The 24215-nt window shown below is 43.0% G+C and overlaps 1 protein-coding gene across 2 annotated transcripts in view; it reads right to left on the bottom strand.

Moving 5' to 3' along the window:
• Fam169a (family with sequence similarity 169 member A) overlaps window positions 1–17637 on the bottom strand; it is a 61563-nt gene extending 43926 nt beyond the window's left edge. Inside the window, exon 1 of one of the 2 annotated variants that reach the window (XM_085676828.2) lies at window positions 17554–17637. The gene's annotated coding sequence lies outside the window, so the exon portion shown is untranslated. Of the gene's footprint in view, window positions 1–16897; window positions 17004–17553 lie in introns of those variants that run through there. The other variant, XM_085676827.2, reaches the window with a different exon arrangement.
• Between the last annotated feature and the right edge of the window lie 6578 nt (window positions 17638–24215).

Here is a 24215-nt window from a genome sequence, read left to right as displayed (position 1 = left end):
TTACCCTAAGACAATACCTGGTTCCAAGAAAGACCACAAACTGAAACCACCCAGGAACAGCAGACCTGCTCCAATTAAAAATTAAAGCTGGTTTTGGAGTTGGAGTGTGGCTCTCTCCATTTCTAAACCCAAGCATGCTTGTTAAAGTAAAATTCAAAATCTCTGTCTCATGTCAGAAGAGCCACCTGATATGATATGAAAAGCAAAAAATTAAGGACTATTTTATTGCCACTAATCTCATAATCTTTTAGTTTTATGTTGACTCTTCAAGAGCTTTTCTTAAGGTATAAATTTATAATATTAACATATGTATATTCTAAAGTTTTTGTCATGATACTAATGGTCATAGAGTACTAACTAATTATAGAAAAAGGTTTCATCTATCTTCCTGTACATGATTTCAGGTCTGAGTCTCTATCAGTTTTCTGCAGTGAACCATGACCATGCCTAACAGCGGCGACCTTTGAAGTCTCCAAAAGGAGGATGGAGGCCCACAACAATCATTCCTCCAGAACTATAATACCACTTAAAGATCAGCTTTAAACTACAACTGCTCACCCCCAAGATCCAAACGAGGAGCAAAAGGAGGAAGAAAATGACGAAGGACTGCGAGGGATACTATCACCCACTGATACAAGGGGTCGGATCTAATGAGAGTTTACCAAGGCCAGATGGACCGTGACTGAACGAGCATGTGATCCAACCAGATTCTCTGAATGTGGCCGGATTTTCTGAATGTGGCTGGCCTGCAGTCTTTACTGGCCTGCAGTCTTTCCGAGAAGCCATTGACAATGACACTGGGACTGGTTTCCTCTGCATATACTGGATTTTTGGGATCCAGTCTGTTTGGATGCTCACCTTCCTGGACCTGGAGTGAGGGGGGAGGAACTTGGACTTCCCACAGGGCAGGAGACCCTGACTTCCCTAGGGGACAAAGAGGGAGGAGGAGAGGGAGGGGGGGAGTGGGAGGGCGTTGGGAGGAGGGGCGTAAATGGAAACTTTTTATAATTTAATAAAATTACCAAAAAAAAAAAAAAACTACAACTGCTCAGAACAATTTTGAGGTGGCTAGCTGAGATGATCCAGCCTGACAGACTACTCTAGCCAGGACCTGAGACAAGCCCTGCACTTTCCCATTATGCAGAAACTGGACAACAAATGATACAACTACGTCTCCCAGGACTTGACAATTAACCCAATTTTTCTTTTCAGGATTCCCTAAAGATGCCATCACCCCCAAACAGCAGGAAGTAATTTTAAGAACACGACACTCACATTCCCAAGAGATGGGGTAAGTGATTTTTGGTTGTTCAATGGTTTATGGATACTTGTCATTTTTAGGGTGGTTGGTTATGTTCAGGAAAAAAGTTAAACAAAGGAGATTAGATTCAGGGTTCTTATTTTGAAAAGAAAAAAGGGGATATAGCTATAATGGTATAAAAGGGTTAGTTATTGAATCTACTTGTTTGACATATTTTACATCGATTTTTGTATATTGATACAAATTTGAAATTAATTTTTTAGAACACACTGTACACACCTTTCTAATCTTGTTCAAGGTACTGGACCTATACAGCTCATTTAACAATGTAAATTTCTAGTCCTTGAAAATTATTATCACTAACTAATTAGGATACAAAGCCATGCAAGTTAATCATTGCAATCAAACTTGTAATCATATTAGTAATAGGTTTTCAAGGTCAAACAGATATTTTAGATAGACAAATCATCTTCAAACACTTCAGAGACCTACAGTATAGGCGTTTAAGATATTTTAATAGCATAGGTTCTTTTTTTTATGATGATGAGACATGTCCGCTTCTGGCAGCACAAATCTACTTCGGAGAAGATAATGGGCATTGAAAAAAACGTCACATGGAGTTTACTTTATTTGTGGCAAAAGTCCCTGGGCAAGAAAGTAGTCTTGCCTCGACTACTAAAAGTATGTTGTCCAAATTAGACAAGCAGGACACAAAGAGACTGACTGCCAAACCTTTGCCAAGATAAAGTGGGACAGTCCTAAAAAAAAAAATAAAAAAGAAAAAAAAAACCTGCTTCTTAGAAAAATCTGTCAGATAGGCCTGTAGGCTGAAGGCGGATGTCCCAACATTAAAGAGGAACCTTGAGTGACTGTCCAGACAGTCAGCTATTTCTGCCAATTATTTGGAAGTCGTTTGCTTACACTTCTTGTTTACTCAGATAGTATTTCCTCCTCAGGTTTCTGAGGGAGTTAAAAACTAGATAGTTATAGTTTTCCTTGTTTATCAGACTCAGAAAAGAAACTCACTAAAGAAGTATAAAGCGTATAAAGTTGAGAGACATCAAAAGATAGTTTTGGATGGTAACACTAGCTAGGATAGAAAGTGAATTAGGTACAAGACTTTGGACCCACTAAGATGTGATAGAAATGGAGTATTTTCTCTGAATTTGTCAAATGTTAATGGCCTAGACACTGCTACTGTATTTATTGCCTGTATACACTGTAAATAGTTATTGTACTTACTGTGTATAGTTTTTCTTATATTAGTTTTTTTATTTTAGAAAAAAGGGGAAATGTGGCAAAATTTTGTTTGTAATCGGTCAAATAAAGCTTGCCTAAAGATCAGTGTGGAGGGGGGCTGGAGAGATGGCTCAGTGGTTAAGAGCACTGACTGCTCTTCCAGGGGTCCTGAGTTCAGTTCCCAGCAACCATATGGTGGCTCACAACCACCGGTAATAAGCTCTGGTGCCAACTTCTTATTGTATACATAATAAATAAATAAATTAGAGAAAAAAATCAGTGTGGAGCTAGGCACCAGTTAGCCATACAGGCCAGGTGGTGGTGGCACATACCTTTAATCCCAGCACTGGAGAGGCAGATGGATCTCTGAATTCAAGGCCACCCTGGGCTACACTAGATTGATCCAGTCTCAAAGAGAAACAAGGCCAGGCGGTGTTGGCTCACACTTTTAATCCCAGTACTAGGAAGTTACATCCCTTTAATCCCAGCAGTAGAGAGGTGGAGACAGGAAGAGATATGACTGGGCAGAGAGAAGAATATATGAGGAGAGGAGACAGGAGCTCAAGGCATTCAGTCTGAGGAATTTGTAGAGGTAAGAACTAGTGGCCGACTGCTCTGCTTCTCCTATCTTTCAGCTTTCACCACCACCCACCCCACATCTGACCCCAGGTTTTTATTATTAAGACCAATTAGATTTCACACGACTGGACTAAACTCAGGTATTTCAGCATGGTTATCACACTCCTTTTCACTTAGCCACCTGGGCCCCACCCTGACCCCATTTTTATTTACCTAAAATAAAAACTAGAAAGCCTAATTTTATACATACATAGCTAAAAGAGAGATCCAGTAAATGTCTTAAATAGTTGAATATATATTTTCTGAATTTTGAAGCTATGGTGAGGAGGCTTTTTTTACCACTATGTGTACAATAAAATGAAATTTTAATTTTATGTCTGTATTTTTTTAATCAAATTGATTTTTTAAGTCAAAATCTATTAAGACACTTAAACACAAGTGAAGTAAAAATAAATATCTAAAATTTCTATTTTAGGAAAAGAAAGGAAAGTTTGTGAAAATATTTGAAAGTAAAATCACAGGATCTCCTTTAGAGAAAAAACAAACTCCATGATTTTCAGAGCTATTAACCAGAATCTTGGATAGATAAAATATTATTAGGAAGGAACAACAAAGCTGGGCAGTAGCACACACCTTTAATCCCAGCACTCAGGAAGCAGAGGCAGGCGGATCTCTGAGTTTGAAGGCAGTCTGGTCTATAGAGTAAGTGCCAGGACAGCCAGAGCTACACAGAGAAACCCTGTCTCAAAAAAAAACCACAGAGAGAGAGAGAGAGAGAGAGAGAGAGAGAGAGAGAATATTAGCTCTTTGGTAAAATAGCTTAATTATCAGCTTAGGTGATCTTTTTTCCTGTCATAAATTTAAAATGTAAAAAAACACACTAGGGAAATACCTTCTCTTCCACACTGAAAGTAAGAGAGAAGCCCCGGGTTGGCTGGGCAGGAAGAAGGGGAGGAGAGGAGGAAGCACAAGCAGCAATGAGAAGCCCTGGTTATGGGCTGTTCACTGTGACTCCCAGGCAAAGAGGACTAAAGGACGAAAATAGCTCATTCTCCTTCATTCTTAAACCTTTACAGAATGAGGTTTCTAAGCAGAAACATAATTCAGGGCTTGTTTTTATTGTCAATTATTATTTCTTTACTTGTATACACAATTTAATTAAAGTAAAAAAAATTCTGTTTCTTGAGTTTGGCAATTCAATGTTGTCAAACTCACAAGCACAAATGCACCAGGAAAAATGACTTTAAAACAACTTATGAACAGTTTTACAACACCTAAATCCATCACAGGTTTTAATACTTAAAAAATTAAAAATAATTCTCTACTCTAAATACCTAATAACAACTAAATCCACCACTGGTTTTAACAAGGAAAAATGCTTCTTTAACTTCTTGAGGCCTAAGCGCATACACACTCCCTACCTTCTAAGCTCTCCTGTGTTTCCAAGTCTGCCCTATACCCACTTTTCTTATTAGCCACTCTCAATGCTAAACTTCATTAAGTTTGAAAGTCAGTAGGAAATACTGAGTCACATCATATTCAGGTTTTAAGGACAGTCTTACATTTAACACATTTATAGTAGTCAGAATTTGAATGTTGACATAAGCATCATTTAAAAATATCTCCTAAATTGCTAAGGTACAGATTCACACCATTTTATTAGTGAAGAGATTCACAGTTTAAGAAACTTGAAAATATGGACCCAGACAACAAAATACACTTTCCATTACAGTTATTTAATATGCAAAATCACATCAGTATTCTTTTTGTTAAACTGTTGTAACTATTTTATAATTTAATATTCTATGTACATATTACATCCAAAAGAAAGTTAGAACTGGAACTCTGTGACCCTGGGTCAGCTCTGCACTACCTTTGTGGTCATAGGCAAGTTACTTACCATCTTTAGGCGTTTACCGTCTCATTAGTGATGTGATACAATTGGACAGGCTAGTCCTAAAGACCTTTAAACATCTAAATTAGGTTTTTAGCGGCTGACGTAGAACTACATAGCATATTAGTGGTTCTGCCCAGCTTACAAAAGCAAGGGAAGGTGTGAGGTCTGGGAGAGAGGGAGGATGTTATGATAAGTCTCCTATTCTCCCTCTTGTTTTCAAGCTTCTGTTCAGTGTTATGTAACTGTAAAGCTGTCAGGTCAAATTCTGTCAAGTACTTTAGGTCTGCCCATGAGATGAACCAAAGGCCTAAATAGATTCTACATGACTGAGAAAGCTTAATGCAGCCATAAGCCAACTACTCATCAAAAAACTGACAGAGTGGTCAGTGAAGTGTAAAAATTGTCCAAATTAATTTACAAATTAAACAAATGGTGTGTGTGCTCTGGAATCCTGGCCAAGCTGTACAGAAACATAAGCAGACCTCTCACAGAAGAGCTTCAAGATACCCATCAGCCCCAGACACTGCTCTACTTCTCATCTTTTCGCCCTTTTCCCAGATTTATAAAACTATGGGAAAGAATGAATGTTCTTAAGACACTACGGAAAAGCAGAGTAGGAACAAAAGACCCTATCACTGTCATTTCTCCTCTACTTAATGTTGATTATTGCTAATCAACTGTAACTTAAAAGCAGAGGGGCATATTTCTGTATCCATTTTTATAAGTATTACATGATTTCCACAGGTTTCTGCAGCTGTTTGGGGGCTTCTAAGGGGCAGATCCCAAATCAAAGTGCAAACATTTGAGGTGGAAAATTCTGAGAAAACAATCCAAGTCATGACCCTGCCCTAACTCACAATTATGTTATCTTCAAGAGTAGGTTAGAGTTCTAGGCACCAATCAGCAATGCTCTCATCTCCACAGAAAGCCAGTCTCTAACCTTATGATTCTTTACGCCTCCCTTTTCTCCCCAGCTCCCATCCCTAACCAACACAAGCCCTGTAGAGAGATCATCTCAACTCTTTTTCTTTGGCAGTGTTCTCCAAGCCCCTTTTGCTCCCTGTAAAAGATCTGCTTACATGTGGGTAAGGACTGCCTCTAAGTTTATAGGTGTAGGATCTTAAATAAACACAGTTCTAAAGATTTGCATTGCTCTCTGCAATAGTTGTACTGCAAACCCTAACGTGGATACCTCGTATTCATTTGACAGATAAAGAGACTAAAAACACCATTTCTTTTTCAAGGGCATACAATCAGTAAGCAACAGAGGTAACTGACTTCAGTCAATAGCTGGTCTTTCAATGACAATGTTGCACCATCTCTAAAGCCATAGGTGTTAAGGACCTTACGACTTTCTATCAAGAAAGTCTTAAACATACTCTTTTCAAAATGTTTTAAATATTGTAACTAAAAGTTTAGCCCTCTCTTCATGTTCTAGAAGATACTTGGCACTAAGGAGACATTTAAACATGAAAGTACTGACATTCTGAATGTCATTGAGTCTACACTGTTAATATCATGTGCCCTGGAGCCAAACTGACAGAATTTAGTAGTGTGACCTTGGCAAATACTGAAGATCTGAACATGTAGAGGGAAAGGACCTCTGTTGGGACAGAAATAAACTATGGTTAGCTGCTGAGCGTGTATTCAAAGGCTTGTATCTGTTCTGGGCTCAGTATGGCTACCTGCGATCTTAGTTACTAGGAAGGCTGAAGCAGAAGGATTCCTTAAACTCGGGAGTTTGAGGCCAGCCTGAGCAACACTAAGACACCAAATCAAAAAAAAAAAAAATTAAGTTGTATCTTAAAACAGAAAAGTCCTACAGGCAAATAAATTATAATCAGTCTGACCCATAATCCACGAGGACTAATCCACTCATATAGACAACACAGAATTTTTAAAAATAAAAAGCATAAACATTGGCAAAAGAGCCTCTCTTGAATGTATTTGGTACAGGCCGTGTCTACAACCTACCCCTAACAAAGGCAGAATGTGAATTTGGGGGTCTGTGATTGAAGCAAAGCAGGATTCATGTGGTTGAAATGAGATCCAAAGAGGTTTGAAAGGCGCTGAATACAGAACACAAACACTAAATGACTAACCCCTGGCTGGGTAACTGTGGTGCACACCTTTAACCCCTGAACTCAGGAGAAGAGGCAGGCCAATCTCAGTGAGTTCAAGCCCAGCCTGGTCTACACTAGTAGAAAGTTAAGTCTCTAAAAGCATGCATGCCCCAGAAGGAAATAACGGACTTTAGCTTCCCTTTCTGTTGCCCAAGCGGCTTTGCTCACCAAAGATGCACTGTCTCATGGCAGGCCCAACAGCAAGGGAGCTGAGCACCCACAGACTGAAACCTCTAAGCCATAGATCTCCTCTGAAGCTATGACCTCATCTGCCATGGTGACACAAAGATAACACAGCACTAAGGAACACAACTCTCTTTACAGAGATGTGAAGCACAGGGGTCTGAACCACAGCCTGGGCATTTCCCTTTCCTGTCCAGACCTCTGCACTCTTCACTTTATACACACTTGTTCTTGCTGCCCTCTTGCAAACACACATGGACTTATTTACGTACGTCAAAAAAAAATATTCCATTATTTTTCACTAACATCAGGTTCACAGGAAAGGATTACAGATAGTACACTTCCTGAAAAACTTCCAAAAAAAAAAAAATCTGAGCAAATGAGTAACTAAGTGAAAATTTGTACTGAACTGCAGAAATGTTCCCTGAAAGTAGTCTTTGAATGAAAGTCTCAATGAGGGAGAGAAGTGCAGACAGAATCCAGAAAACAGAGAAAAAGGCAAGCAACTGGATTTACAAAGCCAGTTATGTACATAAATGCAACTGAGAGTAGAAATGTTCGAAAATAAACCAAGACCAGACAACAGCAGACTAAGACTACTAGCTTAGTATTCTGCTGTGAAGAGACATCATGACCACGGCAACTCTATAATAAAAATGCATTTAATTGGGGCTTCAGAGGTTTGGCCCATTATCCTCATGGCAGGGAGCAAGGCGGCACACAGAAGAGCTCTGGATCTGAAGGCAGCACGGAGAGAGCCACTGGGTGGGCCTGCCTTCGGCTTTTGAAAACCAAAAGCTCCAGTGGCACACCACATCTACTCCCACGAGGTCACACCTAATCACACTCAACTAGCACTACTCCTAATGACCAAGTCTACAGGGCCGTTCCTATTCAAACCACCACAAATACTGTATGACAGAATCCTGAGCCTGATGTGACACATCAGCAGAAAATCATTAAGCAACTCTGAGCAGGAAGACAGTTTAACCCAGCAGCTGGCAGGGCAGACCGGCTAGAACTGAAGAGACAAGTTGAAGGGATGGTAACAGAATCTTGCGCACAGATCGTTGTCCTTCAGGATCTACAGCAGATTGGTTCCAGGACCCACTCAGCCTAAAGGTATTCAACTTTCTTGTATGAAATGCCAACAGCACTGGGAGATTATCTATACACATCTTCTGAAGACTTTAAACCATCTCTAGGTTACTTATAATACTGAAAATGTAAATGCTGTAGAAATGATTGTCAAACTGTATTGTTTAGGGAACAATAAAAAAAGGTCTGCGCATGATCAATGCAGGGACAATTAGGTTTCTTAAACTGTTGACCTGAGAAAGGTTGAATCTGCAAATGCAGGTTCTTGTAATATATAACATACAGCAATGAAATTCATTTTTCCTCATTTGTCTAGCCTACCAAGCTCAAAACTCTAGAAAAGCAGAACCCATTTCTTCATACACATTAAAAACTGAGAACAGATCAAATGATTTCTGATGTCTTTTCTAATTAGTAATTTGTCTATACTTGCTTGCTTTCCTTCAAAACATAAGAGCTTACTTGGAAATAGAAGCTGGGAAGAAAGAAAAGTCTGGATTTACAATGGGGTGATGTCCTCAAATTTTCATTTATAATTATCTTTAAGCTCATAATGCACTTGCTATTTACCATGTACCAGGCATATGCTAAACATCCTACACAAACCCAAACAATTGAGATAATTCTCAATTATTTCTCAAAATGACCCAAGAAGCAGACATTTTATATACATTTTCCAAATGAGTCTTAGGTCTGAATGATAAGAAAGTTGATCACGCTCTCACAGCTGGGAGTAACAGGGACAGGCTCTTAACCTAGACAGTTTACAGAAGCTTTTAACCTGCTGGCCAGGTTCCCAGGTCATAACAAAAGGCCGGCACAAGCCATAATGTACCTAAATACGACACAATTATAACAGACCACGATAACCATACTACTCAATCATTCCTAAGCCGCTAATTTTTTAAATCTTGCAATGCAGTTTCCTTAGACTTTCGATGATTCCTACACTGTATTCAGAATGTTTAAACAGTTACTTCACAATTCAGAAAAGGGGCAGAGGTGGTGCACCCTTTAATCCCAGCATTTGGGAGGGAGAGGCAGGAGGATGTCTGTGAGTTCGAGGCCAGCCTGGTCTGCAGTAGGATACTTGACTAGCACATAGAAAGCTCTGGGCGCCATCTTTAGCATTTGTATAAGCAGATGTGGTGACACACAAGTACATACAGGAGAGCTAGATGTTCAAAGGCATCCTCAGTTCCACAGTAAAATTTGAGTCTAACCTGGGTATTGCATGATATACAACACAACACACATACACACCACTCCCCCCCCCCAGGGAATTGTGTGACAGGCACTCACACTGCTCTACTCACCCGAGTTAGGGAGCCCTGTACATAGAGGCACAGGTCTGTATATATACTTTGGTATGTATATTACCAAAGTCCAAATTGGTGAACCAATGAATTTTATTGGGGTAGTTACAGGACTATAAATGACTCAAAGACAGCCGCATCACCAAAGCCCACCCCAGCATAGTGACAGCTCACAAAAGCTATGAACCCAGAGCCCACTGCACAGGCTGCAGGCAGCTCACCAGGTTAGAGAACTCCTTTCCAGGTGGCTCTGTTCATTCAAACCTCTTCTAGATAGCTCAGCTGGTCTGTTTCTTCTAGACAGTTGGCTGGCCTGGGCTACTTTCCGGCTGCCTGGCTGGTCCCTGCTTCTTCAGGACTGCTCCGCGATGGCAGATGGGAATTTTCTTTGCAGCTTAGTTTGTCTGAGAGGGACAGCAGTCTTTTCTGTTCGTATATGCTTGTGGAAAGAGGGGACTGGGGAATTCCATAGGCTTCAGGAACTTCCTGAGGCTACTCTGAGTTATTTATTCCCCCCACCCCACCTCCCGACAGGGTTTCCCTGCAGCTTTAGTGCCTGTCCTGGAACTAGCTCTTGTAGACCATGTTGGCCTCGATCTCACAGAGATCTGCCTGCCTCTGCCTCCTGAGTGCTGGGATTAAAGGTGTGCACCACCACTGCCAGGCCTGAGTTATTTACTTCTCATCTGAATGAGCTTCCCTGAAGGGTGGAATGTTTCAATCCTGAAGAAAATGGCTACCGAACACAGGTCTACATAGGTCCACCTCACCTCCCAAATAAAGCAAAGTAATAAAGCTCTGTTTTTAAAGTTGAAGTTAAAGACTGACAAAATAAAGTGCATACAAAATTTTTCCTTAATAAGTTATTCTAAATTAAAGGGGGAAAATCACATTTACTAAAATTACATTATAGTTCTTAAACTATCCACTGCCAAAGAAAACAGGAAGATAAAACTCTGAGAGATATACTATACTGAAATATGAACCACACCAAGGTATGTGGGGGGGGCGTGCCAGTATGTATATGTGTGCATCAAATGCACGCCTGCGCCTGCAGAAATCAGAAGAGGGTGCAACAGTGCTGTTCTCCATGACCCCTTCATGCCTTCAAAACCAGTACTACCTGAGTAACTTTTACACTACCAAGTTCTCCTGCCATTATGAAGTACAATCTTGGCCACCACTGGAACACACACAGTTTGTGTGTGCTGACTCTGAGGAAACATTTCCCAGAAGACTTCACCTCAGTGATGCTGATCTCTCCTTTTTATTATTCATTCAGTGTTCTGCCTGAACATACACTTGCAGGCCAGAAGAGGGCACAAGATCTCATCACAAATGATTGTGAGCCACCATGTGGGAACTGGGAATTGAACTCAGGACCTCTGGAAGAGCAGCCAGTGCTCTTAACTACTAAGCCGTCTCTCCAACTCCTAATGCTGGTCTCTTCTTAATCTTCAGCCCCTGATGGCCAACATTTACTGTTACAGTAAAGCAAAGATTTTAATTTACTGGTTCTGATCTCTTGTTAATCAGAATCGACTCTTCAGCTCCAGCTGACTAGACATCACAGATCCTTCGTACAAATTTCCCAGTAGTCTTTGCTTCCCTCTGAAACTTCACAAGCTAGGCCTTCATCCTATGCATTGCTCTCAACATTTTTATCTTCCAAGCTCCTACAGAACAGCTCATAGATCTTTGAACACTCAATGGCTTTTCTAGCCCAAAGTTACAAAGTCCTTCCACAATCCTCCCAAAAACACATGTCATAACAATATTCCATAGTTCTGGTACCAATTTCTGTCCTAGTTAGGGTTACTGTTGCTGTCATAAAGCACCATTACCAAAAGTAACTGAGAAGGAAAGGGTCTGTTTGGCTTACGTCTCCACATCCTTAGTTCATCACTGAAGGAAGTCAGGACAGGATCTCAAACAGGGAGAGAGTGAATCTGGGGGCAGGAGCTGCTGCAGAATACACAGGAGTGCTGCTTACTGCCCTGCTCTCCCTGGTTTGCTCAACCTGCTTTCTTAGAGAACCCAGGACCACCAGCAACGAAATGGCATCATCCACAATGGACTGGGCCCTCACACATTTTCTTAATTGAGGGTCCATCCTCTCAGATGACTTTAGATTGGGTCAAGTTGACATAAAACTATCCAGAAGAGGGCATCAGATCTCATTACAGGTGGTTGTGAGCCACCATGCGGTTGCTGGGAACTGAACTCAGGACCTTCAGAAGGGCAGGCAGTGCTCTTAACACTGAGTCATTTCTCCAGCCCCCGTAAAATTTTTAAAAATATATCTTAAAGTTTGTGTGTGTGTGTGTGTGTGTGTGTGTGTGTGTGTGTATAATGTGTAGATGCCCAAAGAGGCTGGAGGCATCAGATGCCCTGAGCTGGAGTTACAGGCAACTATGAGATTGGAAGAGAGTGTTAGAAACCTACAGGAACAGTACATGCTCTTAACCACAGAGATGTCTCCAGCCCCTCCAAACAAAATGCATGCACACTAGTTTTATATATGCAGACTAGTTTTAACTCTACTTTCCTGGTTTCAAATTAACAGCAAATACTTTTACATAGTTAAACCAAAGAATCGGGACAAACAAAATGTCAATTCTTTTTGCTGACATTGGCATATTTCCTTTTCTTTTTTCTTTTTGAGAAAGGATCTCAATTCTGCAGCCCAACCTAATCTAGAACTCACCATGAATTCAAGGCTAGCCTCAAATTCAGTCATCCTTCTGTCTCAGCTTCGTAAGTGCTAGGATTACAGGTGTGAGCATTTAGCTGTGTTTTCCACTTTTAAGTGTAAGTAACAAATAAAGCCAATAAATGAAATGCAAAACAAAACTACACTGAGATTCCATCTCACTGCGGTCAGAAAGGGTATCACCAAGAAAACAAGAAACGCTGGTGAGAATGCAGAGGGTTACCACTGGTGGGAACATACCAGTGAAGCCACTATGGAAATCAGTGTAAGAGTCCTGAACAAAACCAAGAGAACCATCATATGATCTGCCATCCTGCCACACCGGTAATTCCTGGGTATATACACCCAAAGGAATGTGTCAGTATACCAGAGAGAGACCTATTCACCCCTATGTATGACAGTCCTATTTAAGATAGACTATTTACGGAATCAGACTAGCTACCCACCAAATGAATAGGTAAATGAAATGGGTAAAGAATATGCAGTCTATATGCACAATGAGGTATTACTCAGCCATAAAGAATGAACTCTCATTTGCAGGAAAATGGATAGAACTGGAAATGATGACTTTGAGCAAAGTAAGTCAGACCCAAAAAGATAATCACGGTGTTTCCTCTCACACATAGAATCTTTACTTAAAAAGACATGAAGCATGCATGGTGGCATACACTTTTAATCCCCAGCACTTAGAAGGCAGAGGCGTAGATCTTTGTGAGTCTGAGGCCAGCCTGGCCTATAGATAGATAAAGATATATATATTTACACAGCAAGACCCTGTCTCAAAAATGAAAAACACAAAAGTAGAAGGGAATTACGGGGGCAGGGGCGCTAAAAGGATGGCAGGTACTTTGCCAAAGTAAACTAACCAGCTACGTTTTCACAGCTGAGGAAACTGAGGACTGCAGAGACTATCTTAGTAAGAGTCGGACAGATAGGCAACAAAGCAAAGTCCAAGTTCAAACTTCTGCTTTTTCCCTTCACTGTGAAATCATATTGAAAAATAAGTACTATGTAGTGTGAACATAAGCTCATCAGATATATCTAGAACCAATCTGGTTGTGTGGATGTGTATGTGCACACACACGTGTGTCATTTGGCCTCTATGATGCCCTTTTGGTACAGCTCATTACTTTATCTAATAATATATTTATATATGATATATTTATAGACAAAAAAGTCAAACTCACCAACTTTTCCTCCATTCTGATTAATTCCTAAATTGGGCTCTAAGCTTATCAATCTATTAATATTTTGACTTTCCAGCTACCAAAACCATTGTGAACTCCTAAATTCAATCATTTTCATTCTTACTCCTCTTGACCACGTTACAGGCCAGACCCAACCTACCACTTACAACCTTTCCTTCTCCTTGGACACCCAGAACAATACTTGCTCCCAATTCTCATTTTCTCCCAGTAACTGACCTCTGTCTGGCCTTTGCACAATCCTCCCACAGGCTCTAGGAACACCAAGCTGTGTATCTCAAAAATAATTTGGGAAAATAATCTCATCTATCGTTCAGGACCAAGTTGAACCATTATTATTGTGTAGAGCACTTCTGCCCTCATTCACACAAAATCAATGTGCCCTCTTTCGTGTGCCCCACAGCATCATGCCCAGTCTTCCGAAAGGACAGTACTTAACATCTGTCCCATCCATAAGACTAAATTTCTGAATACAGCATATTTATGTTTCTATCCTCTAGACAAGTGTCTGGTTTTAAGTACTTACTACGGTGAATTTTCCGTAGTAAAATTAAACTATTTTTCCACTTCCAAAGTTACAAATAAAGCAGAAACATTTACTAAATTAATTTGTTCCTAATTCAAATTTTCAAAAGAACTGTGCATTTGTATTTTAAGGAACTTTTAAGGTTTAATTCAAAATGCTTCATTAAACTACAGACTCAATGAAACGGCCAGTTTCTTTGTATCCTACAACATAAAAGAGATAAGATACCTAATGGCTCCTTAATAAATGAAAGCTATCTCTGGTGAAGTCTAAAACTAAACAACATTCTAAACTAAACAATCTTTCTAGCCCCAGGAAAAGGTTTGGCATGCGCTGAACCGCAACAATTATTTTCTGATGTTTTAGCAAATTCTCAGCTTTCCCTGACTATCCTTAAAGCATCATTTTTCCCTTCATGAACCCACCCAAGTAATGTTGTCTTTGAGAGACCCGCAGACTACCCTTTTACAAATGAGGCACACCAAATTCAGAACTTCAACTCTGGAGTTAAAGAAACAAAAGTAGAGACCCACGCTGTCTGTAGAGTTCATCATCTTGGAACAAAATTATCACACCATTGTATGCACAGAATCCAAATCTCAGGAGTGGGAAGGAACATGTCCATGGATGGAACATCGTATCTAACCAGCCATCTCTACTACACCATCCTTGACTGATACTTTTCAACCTCCTGACTGACCACTTGGTTCCTGGACATTGTAAATCCCCTTTTAAAGTAAATACTCTGCATTTGTAGGCAGCTGATTTAACAGGACACACAGGCTTTGAGTGCTTACGGAAAAGAATTCCATCTTGACATCTCATCCACTGATAAATAAATCACTGAAAATCCTAAGCAACCTTCAAGATGAACCGCACACCCAGATAGATCACTTCCAAACTCATCAATTACACACAACTGTTCTGAGTTGGGGACCTACTCGCCCTGCACAGAAACAATCAATGTGAAAGTGAAAACAGCTGCTGGATGGCAGGGTTTAAGATGCTAGGAGAGTCAACCCCATCTCCCTTAATAGGTCCAAACGGGTCACCTGGAGTCCCTGGCTCACAGTCTTCGCTTACTCAATGCCCTAACCAGAGACAGACTTAAGTTCTTAGGGACCTTTCTCCTCTGTAATTCTGCCTGTAAAAGAGGCACCGTTAATAGGAAGCATGATTTCCTACAGGGGACGGCACTTAATATGGTACCAGTTTAGATGCTTTGAAAAGCTTAATTTATTAATCAGGGTAGCAGGAAATTTTTACTTTCTAAAGCATTCAATCAAGTATTGTTTCTCCAGACCAGAGTCAAGTCCTTCCCTGGATGTACAGTCTACTAAAGGATGGAAGCCGCGCACAGCTATTCGGACTTGACTTCAAGTCTCGAAATAACAAGAAATGAATCTTTCGGAACCAAAAACTACAGGGATACAATCTAATTTATGACCACAGGTGTGGAGGTGACTGACTCGCATAGGTTGTATCTAGGTGCACCAAACGGAGCCTCTTCATAAATCTGAAGAGGAATCCACTATGGCAGCTACTCGATTCCTATGCATGACGGGCACGGTTTGCCATCGTGTGTACTGAAGTTTCTAACTAAGGAACTCCTCTCGGGCTCCCTTCTCCCCGTCCTCTATTCTAAAGGAGCAACAGTTAAAGGTAAAGGTAAGTAGATAAACATGAACCTAATCTATTCCATAGTGGTTATTAAAAGTCTTCTCGTCAATACTTCATAGAGCAAACTATGGTTTGAAGAGAACACCTATACACCCTATTATGTGCTTTAAAAAAAAATGACAGCACACCAAACCCAGATCCATTAGAAGAATTCTCTCCAGGGCTCGCATGTATGTATTACGCAACAGCCAAAGCTCCAGATGTTAATCCCTGTTGTGATGCAATGGTATAAGGCTAGGGTATAACTCATTCAAGAAGTCCATTTGCAAAACGAATTTAAACAAGGAATTACTGTATGTTCAAGAATCTTGGCAAACGAGAAATTAATAATTCTGAGAGAATTACATTAAAACTCTTCCTCTAAGGTGATCTTTAAACTGCGCGGTCCTCCTCTCCCAAACCCTTCCAAAAATCCTCCCAGCGATTTAATTTAGGTTTGGAAAGGACGGCCTGAAGGGGGAAAGAGGACCTGCATCAGGTGGTTACCTTAAGATCTACTTTTGATAAGAAACCCGCGTAAATTTCCAGAAGGGAGGAACGCGTTTCATCGTTCTTTCCCAAGCACCATAATCATAGTAAACGCGATCCAGACCCCAGAGTCATACACCACCCCGGACTCGAGACTCCATCCTCGCCATCTCCGCTGGCACAGGCCTCTCCAAGACCAGCATGATGGACGGCAGCGAACCCTGGCCCAGAACCACAATGACCCGAATTCTAGGGGGGGGACGGGATTCCATACAGTCTCTCCTAGTCCAGGGCTGCGGGCCGGGAGGGAGCCACCTGCGCGGCGTCCCGGAGCTCGCGCCCCCGCCCCCACCCCGCCCGGGTCCCGCTATCCCGAGAGCCGCGGGGCTCCAGGTGGGAAGGCGGGAGGGAGCGGCCCGGGAGCCGCCGCCAACGCCGCGACCCCGGGAAGGCGAGCGAGCGAGCGAGCGAGCGCGGCATTCCCTCACACAAAATGGAGGCCGGCGCACCTGGGGTCGCCGCCACCCGGGGACCCCGCGGGCCGCCCGCCGCTCGGCCTCGTCCGCCACCCCACACCGCCCCGCGCCGCGCCGTGCCACGCGCACTCACCTCAGCCGCGCCGCGGGGGCCCGAAGGCGGAGCGCGAATGAATGAGGCACCGGTCGTCGCCGAGCCCGGGACGCGCGCCTCGTCGCCGGTCGCTCGGCCGCAGCCCACCGTCCCTCCGCCGGCGTGACGCACTGGCGCCGCGGCGCGCCCACCACGAATCCCCCCCCGCCCGCCGGCCTCGGGAGCCGCCCCGCCTCGGGCCCGCGGCCGCCCGCAGGTGCGCGCCCTCCGCCCGCTCGCTTGGGCCGGGCTGGATTAGAGGGTGACCTTGGCTTAGCCTGGAATAGCGGCGACTAAGCCGCGGGGGCCGCGCGCTGGACTCGCCGGCTCCTTTAAGGTCGACCTGCGCGGCATCCCGCGTGCGCAGCCCTCCCTGCGGGCTTCGGGCCGGCGCCGGCCTCGGGAAATTTCGCCCCGGTGGGCGCGGCTTCCCGCGGCCTCCCGCTGGGGACGGAGGTGCTCGGCCAACCTGGGGCCGCCGGCCTCTCCTCTCCCCACCCCACCCCACCCCCTTGCCACCTCCGGACCCCCGCTGCCACCCAGGAGCGCGCCAGGGAGATGGGCGAGCGTGCAGAAACCCCACAGCCCCGCCTTTACGTCTCGAGGGAAGGAACCCTCACGGCCCAGCGTTGACCTTTCCTACGTGACAAACTAACCTGACCCCGGAGAGCCTGCGCCGTCCTCTGCTCCCCTTTCCCTCACCACATCCCTTACCCTCAGGCCCTTTTGCTGATTACACCCTACTGGGGGCGGGGGAATAAGTTCACAGGCCTTTTAAGGATGATGATCCTTTTTTAAAGCAATACATGCTGTAGTAGAAATATATTTAATAAAAATGCACAGCAATAGTATTTGACTTTTAAGACTTCCATTTTTATGTAAATTCTGAGAAATAAAGTCATCCAATAGTAATGGCATGATGGTTCAGCTCATACTGAAAAACCTGAAATTACTCCTTCTATTCCTGGGAAGTATTTAGTAATCACGACACTTAACATTTTAAGGATTCACTACTAGACACTTCAAAGAATGCTTTTTCATATAGATTTACTTAACTCCCCCTTATTTTTATAAATGGCCCTTTTCTACCTCTAGTTGCACGTAAGAATCAAACCTCACATCCGTGGTTTATTTGTAATAAATTATTACAAGAAATCTTGAATTATATGCATTTATCATTTTTAGTAGAACTTAACAATGAATTAATAACCAGGCAAGAATTGTGAACAGTTGGGTTCCAGCCCCAGCTACTCATGAATGAATGAAGTGATACAACAGCTGGATTTTCTTTTTTCTGGGTTTTCATTTCTAGATCTGTTTGCAAGTGGGAGTCCCCAGGGCAAGCCCAGGTGTCACTCTTGGAAAGTTACTTTTGTTGTTCCTGCCCCTCCTCCGGGTGCTGAAGTAAATAGACTCTGGGGTCTTAACACTGCCCACCTAGCCAGTGCATTTGCTTATGTTTTAGATGCCTAAGTGCAACCAGCTTTTTAATTACTTTATCAATCTGTGGGAACCTGTGTCCGGCATACCTACCTACCAAAGGGCTGGCCGCTGAGCTGGAAATCTGAAGAGCTACCCCTCCAGCCCCATGAAAAGGTCCAGTGAGCAATTGCACACCGAGAAACCCTGTCCCCTTTCTTGACTGCTGAGACCTATCTCCCACAGGTCCAAATAAGTGAAGTTATCTTCCGTAAGGAGAGCTGGCCACGCAATGGGCTTTGACGGGTCCTGATACAAAAGTGTGACCCCCCCAGTAGAGCCTATCAGGTTCACTGGGGAAGAAATCCTCGTGGGTAAGATGATGGTCCGTGTGTCTGACTGCCGCTAAGTGCCCTGCAGTCTGCTGGTCTCTGTGGAAGTTAGTTCTCATGACCATCTTCTGGGTGCGCACTCATGTGACTCCCGGTTGACATAGGAGGAAACTGAGGCATACAGAAAAACTGAGTAATTTGTTCCCGGTTACGCAGCTAATGACCCTGGCCTTTGATTCGACAGCACACTCCCTTAAGCAAAAGTCTAAACTATCTTCATTTGATTGAATTTTGTCCCATACCCTGAATCGTCCTGTTTGAACACATTTCTCATTTTGATTGAGAAAATGAAACCTTTGGTTAGAAAACCTGTACTATTCCCTGGGGCTAGAGAGATGGCTCAGCAGTTATGAACGAGCACTCACTGCTGCTCTCTTGCAGGGACCATGGATTCAGTTCTCAACACCCACATGGCAGCTCACGTAAAATTCCAGGGCTCCAACACCCTCTTCGGACGGTTGTGGGGTGTCTACCAGAGAAGACTGCTCAGACACAGGTTTAAGCCAATGGCAAGTCTTTGTTAGCCCACTGGCAACTTCACTGGGTGTTCAGGATCCCAGTGTAGCACCGAGCCTCACTCTGGGTGAGCTTCTAAGCACAAAAACAAAATCCTGAGTTTTGTGTTAATTCTTCAGTTAACAAGATCAGTTACCAGAACCGGAACTACAAAAGCCAAAAGGCAAGGTTAGTACATTTAGAGACCTCCCCAGGACTTTAATGGATTAGGTTTTTATTTTTGTTTTGGCAGGTGGTGCTGTTGTCTGTGTGCTGAATTTTATGGCCTGAATATTACTTCCATCATGGAGTCAGTTGTGCTAAAATCTGGGAGACTGCTAAGGTCTGGGGCCTATTACCCTGATATCCATGGGCCACCGCGCATGCAAGTGGCGCATGGACATATGTGCAGTCAAAACACTCACAAAAAAATTTAATAAAAATAATTTTTAAGAAAATTTGTAAGGTTTCCTCTGTTGCAGAATCTACTAGTGTTTGAAAACCACGTATTTCTTCTTACATCTTTTTAGGGCTAATAGCGCTCCAAACTTTTTTGGGTGGAGAGAAGGGTTCCAACAATTAAACCTTATTTGTATTTATTTCATGAATAGGAAAAAAAACCCCACATTTCTTCAGAAAATATTCATCAGCATCTTTGTCTGCTGAACTGTAAAGAAGTAGGCTCGAGTCTTTGCACATTTTAATGTAACTAAGTTACGGTGAGAAAGTGAACAGTTGAGGAACCACAAAGCCTTCTAGAGCTAAGCATGGCCAGGCTGTCAACTCGTTGACTAATAACATCCATTTATATCGCAGAATGTTCTCAGGATTAAAAGCCTTGTTTTGAGTGGGTTTTCCTTGTCAACCACTACTGACACATCTGATTCCTGAGTTTAACTTTGCAACTATGCCCTGGGAGAAAGATAAACAAAAGAACCCGAAGAACAGGAAATATAACAAGTTTGAGAAACCCAGATACACTTGCTTCTTCAGATTTGACTTGGTTTAAAGACTTTAAGGATAAGAGACCACTGTGAAACTGAGCTTGGATTTAAAAGGAATAAACTTTGATACTGTCACTATTGCTGATGAAAGATTAACTACGGATTTATAGCCATAGTAGGCGCTGCAATTCCATTCCCAGTTTTGGTTTTGTTTGGTTGTTTGTTGAGAACACTATTTTGTTTGGTGTGAGGAAAGCGCTGACAAGCACCCCTTTGCCCCAGTTATGACACAAACAACAGGCCAAAGTGCTGTCTTTTATCCTGTCACTTGTATTATTTTAATAAAATGCTGATTGGCCAGTAGCCAGACAGGAAGTAGAGGTGGAATGACAAGAACAGGAACATTCTGGGAAGAGGAAAAGTCAGTCTGCAGTTGTCACCCAGACACAGAAGAAGCAAGATGTGACTGCCTCGTCGAAAAAGGTACCAAGCCATGTGGCTAACACAGACAAGAATTATGGGCTAATATAAGATATAAGAGTTAATAATAAGATATATGAGCTAATAGGCCAATCAGTTTATAATTAATATAGACTTTTATGTATTTCTTTGGGACGGAACGACTGTGGGACCTGTTGGGACAGAAACCTCTGTCAACACCAAAGAATCCATCCCACCTGGTCTAGTTTGCCAAGTAAAGCAACGAGATGGTTGGGGTTACCTACAGGAACGTGGGTGACTCCACCGGGGTTACCTACAGGAGCGTGGGTGACTCCACCGGGGTTACCTACAGGAGCGTGGGTGACTCCACCGGGGTTACCTACAGGAGCGCGGGTGACTTGCGTTGTTGCACTGTTAGAGCTGCATGCCCAGCCAGAAGCCAGTTCTACCCAAAAAGCTCCTTCCTCTCCTCAGCAACTGCTCACTGCTGACTTACCTTAAGCCCAGAGAGAAGATTTTTACAAGTCTCATCAGCCTTGAAAGAAGATTTCTTCAGCTTGCTGAGTTTTGGGAGCCTCTCTCTTTCCTGGAAAAGTGAATGTTTGAATTTAGAGGCAATAGCTTAGCAAGAGGTAGCTACGCCCTGACTAAAACTGTTTTCCTCCCCAGGGCCCATCTTGAGGCTGGAATAGCTACACGGTCATTTTAGTCAGAAGATTCATAGGTTCATAGGTATGGCTTCTAAGACCTACTTTCTTTTCTTTTGTTTTCTGATTAAAACAAAGGACAGGGGACTGGAGAGAGGGCTCAGCAGTTAAGAGCACTGATTCTTCTTCCAGAGGTCCAGAGTTCAATTCCCAGCAACCACAAGGTGACTCACAACCATCTATGATGAGATCTGATGCCTTTTTCTAGGGTGCAGGTACACATACAGGCAGAATACTGTAGATGTAATAAATAAATAAATCTTAAAAAAAAAAAAAAAAGACAGACTTTAGCAGGGTGGTGACACACACCTTTAATCCCAGAACTCCTGAATCCGAGGCAGGAGGTAGATCCTGTGTGTTCCAAGCCATCCTGGTCCACACAGCATTCAAACCAAGGCTATATAGGCTCCACAAACGAAGGGAGAGACTCAACCGTTTCTTACCTTTGCCTTTGTAATCTTCCACTTCGCCTGTGCAGGAAGAGCACTGCAGTCTGGAAGCGCTGTCAGAGAGAAGAGAAAAGAAACTCCTGAAGACTGACTAATCGAGTTGTCTATTAGCATAACAAAGCACATGCTGGCCTTCCGCTCTCTCAGCATTGCAAATACCTGTTACAGAGTCCACCTGGTGTCCGGGCTCCCCTGCTCTAAACTTCTCCAGCTCACTGGCTTCCCTTCCCCCCAGTCCTCACGCCCTTACAGCCCTGTTGTTTTGGCCAAGCACTCTCTCTTCACATCTTCCTCTCTCTTGCCCCTGTCTCTCGGTCTCATTTGCCCGCATTCTTTCTCTTCCTCTCCTCAAGATGCCTCTGACTGGACTCTCTCATAGCTACAATGAAAACATTCCCTTCACCTATACCTTTCAACGGCCATGTCCTCAGTTTGTATGTCTGATTCCAAAAGCCGCAGTTTATAGAATAGCAGTCACAGTCATATGTGGCCTATGAGAATGAAATTCAGCCACTGGAGAGGTAACCTGGGACCAAGACCATGTCAAGATACGGCAGGGCCAATTACAGGCACCTACTTCTACTGTACACCAGCAAATGCAATCAGAGATAATATTCAAAGTCACAACTCTTGCCTTCCATATAGCTAGGAGAAAATACCTACCAAATTGACAATATTAGCCCTCACAGTGACTTTCGTCTGATTGTCGTTTATTTTACACTTCATTTGCATACACGCTTTCCAGAAAAGAGAAGGCTCTCTGTCCCGGGCTTCTGCCTCAGGCAGGGAACCCACTCAGGCTTCCACGGGCTCCACAGCTTAGCCTGTAGCTGCTTGCAGACAGACTTGTTCTTGTTTCAGTTTCTAAGACTCCATGCTATGGGCTGGAGAGATGGCTCAGCGGTTAAGCACACCGTGTGCTCAATTCCCAGCACCCACGTGGCATCTTGTAACTTGTCTTGTTCCAGGGCTTTTGACACCTTCACACAGACATAAATGCTGGCAGAACACCAACGCACATAAAATTAGGAAAAGAAAACTTCCCCTGCTGGTGCCACAGACAGAATTTGTTCCTACTCTAGGACTGACTTCCTGCGACTGTTTCCTGCCTTCGAAGACCCACCTCTTCTGAGAGATGCTCCTTCTGCCCCCTGAGAACTGTGGAACTTGTAACACTTCTCAGAGCTGTAACATTCCTAGCAGTTATCAGCAAGTTTTTGGCTAGCATCCTACTGCCAACAAGAGTTGAAATCTTTATCTTCCATTGTGTTTCCTAGTTTGCTTTCAATTTCTGTGATAAACACAGTGACCACAAAGCAACTTGGGGAAAGGAAGGGATTTGTTCATTTCATTTTACAACCCCCAGGTCACACAGGTCATCACTGAAGGGGTATCAGGGCACAGACCTGGAGACAGGAACTGAAGTAGAGACTATAGACAGATTTTTTTTCTCTTGTGGCCGACAGCTCCCAAATCACAACACGGAGACTTATTATTAATTGTGAAAGCTCAGCTGATAGTTTAGGCTTGTTTCTAACTAGCTCTTTTTTTTTTTAAACAATTCACTTCTATTTTTATTTATTTATTATGTATACAGTATTCTGTCTGCTTGTATGCCTACAGGCCAGAAGAGGGCACCAGACACCATTACAGATGGTTGTGAGCCACCATGTGGTTGCTAGGAATTGAACTCTGGACCTTTGGAAGAGCAGGCAATGCTCTTAACCACTGAGCCATCTCTCCAGCCCTCTAACTAGCTCTTATAGCATAAATAATTCATTTCTTTTAATTTACTTTCTGCCTTATGGTTTTATTACCTTATCTCCATATTGCCCATCCTGCTTGTTCTGCAGCTGGCTGGTGATGCCACCTTCTTCCCAGCATTCTCGCTGCCCTGAAAATCCTGCCTAGCTACTGGCCATTCAGCTTTTTATTAAATCAATCAGAGTGAAATATTCTCACACAATTGTAAAGGAATATTCCTCAACAAAAGACTATGGGTCTTTTCAGTTTACTGGCTTGCTCCTTGTGGATTGCTCAGTGATACCACGGTGGCCTTGTGCCTTCTTGCACGTCTTTTTTTTTTTTTTTTTAATGTGTGCATAGATGTGTTTTACCTACTTATGTATATGTACCCACATGCATGCCTGGTGGCAATTTAGACCAGAAGAGGACATCAGATTCCCTGGAACTGGAGTTACAGACAGTTGTGAGTGACCATGTAGCTGCTGGAAATGGATCCCAGGTCCTCTGGAAGTGCCTTGACCACTGAACCATCTCTCCAGTCTTGCCCCACTGTATTTAATTAGGGTTGCTTTATGAACGTGTGGGGGGGGGTATCGTTTACTTGAGTAAGGCACCTTGAGAGTGGCTATACCACTGAGGAAAATGTTCCCCTTTCCCCTAGAGACTATTAACTGCCTGTAACTCCTGAGGGAGGGTGGGCTTTGGGATCCCACCCTCACTGCCAC

Source organism: Myodes glareolus, chromosome 15, assembly GCF_982192425.1.
Source record: "Myodes glareolus chromosome 15, mMyoGla1.1, whole genome shotgun sequence".
In the NCBI taxonomy this organism is placed as follows: domain Eukaryota; kingdom Metazoa; phylum Chordata; class Mammalia; order Rodentia; family Cricetidae; genus Myodes; species Myodes glareolus.
This window is presented reverse-complemented; position numbering and strand designations above follow the sequence as displayed.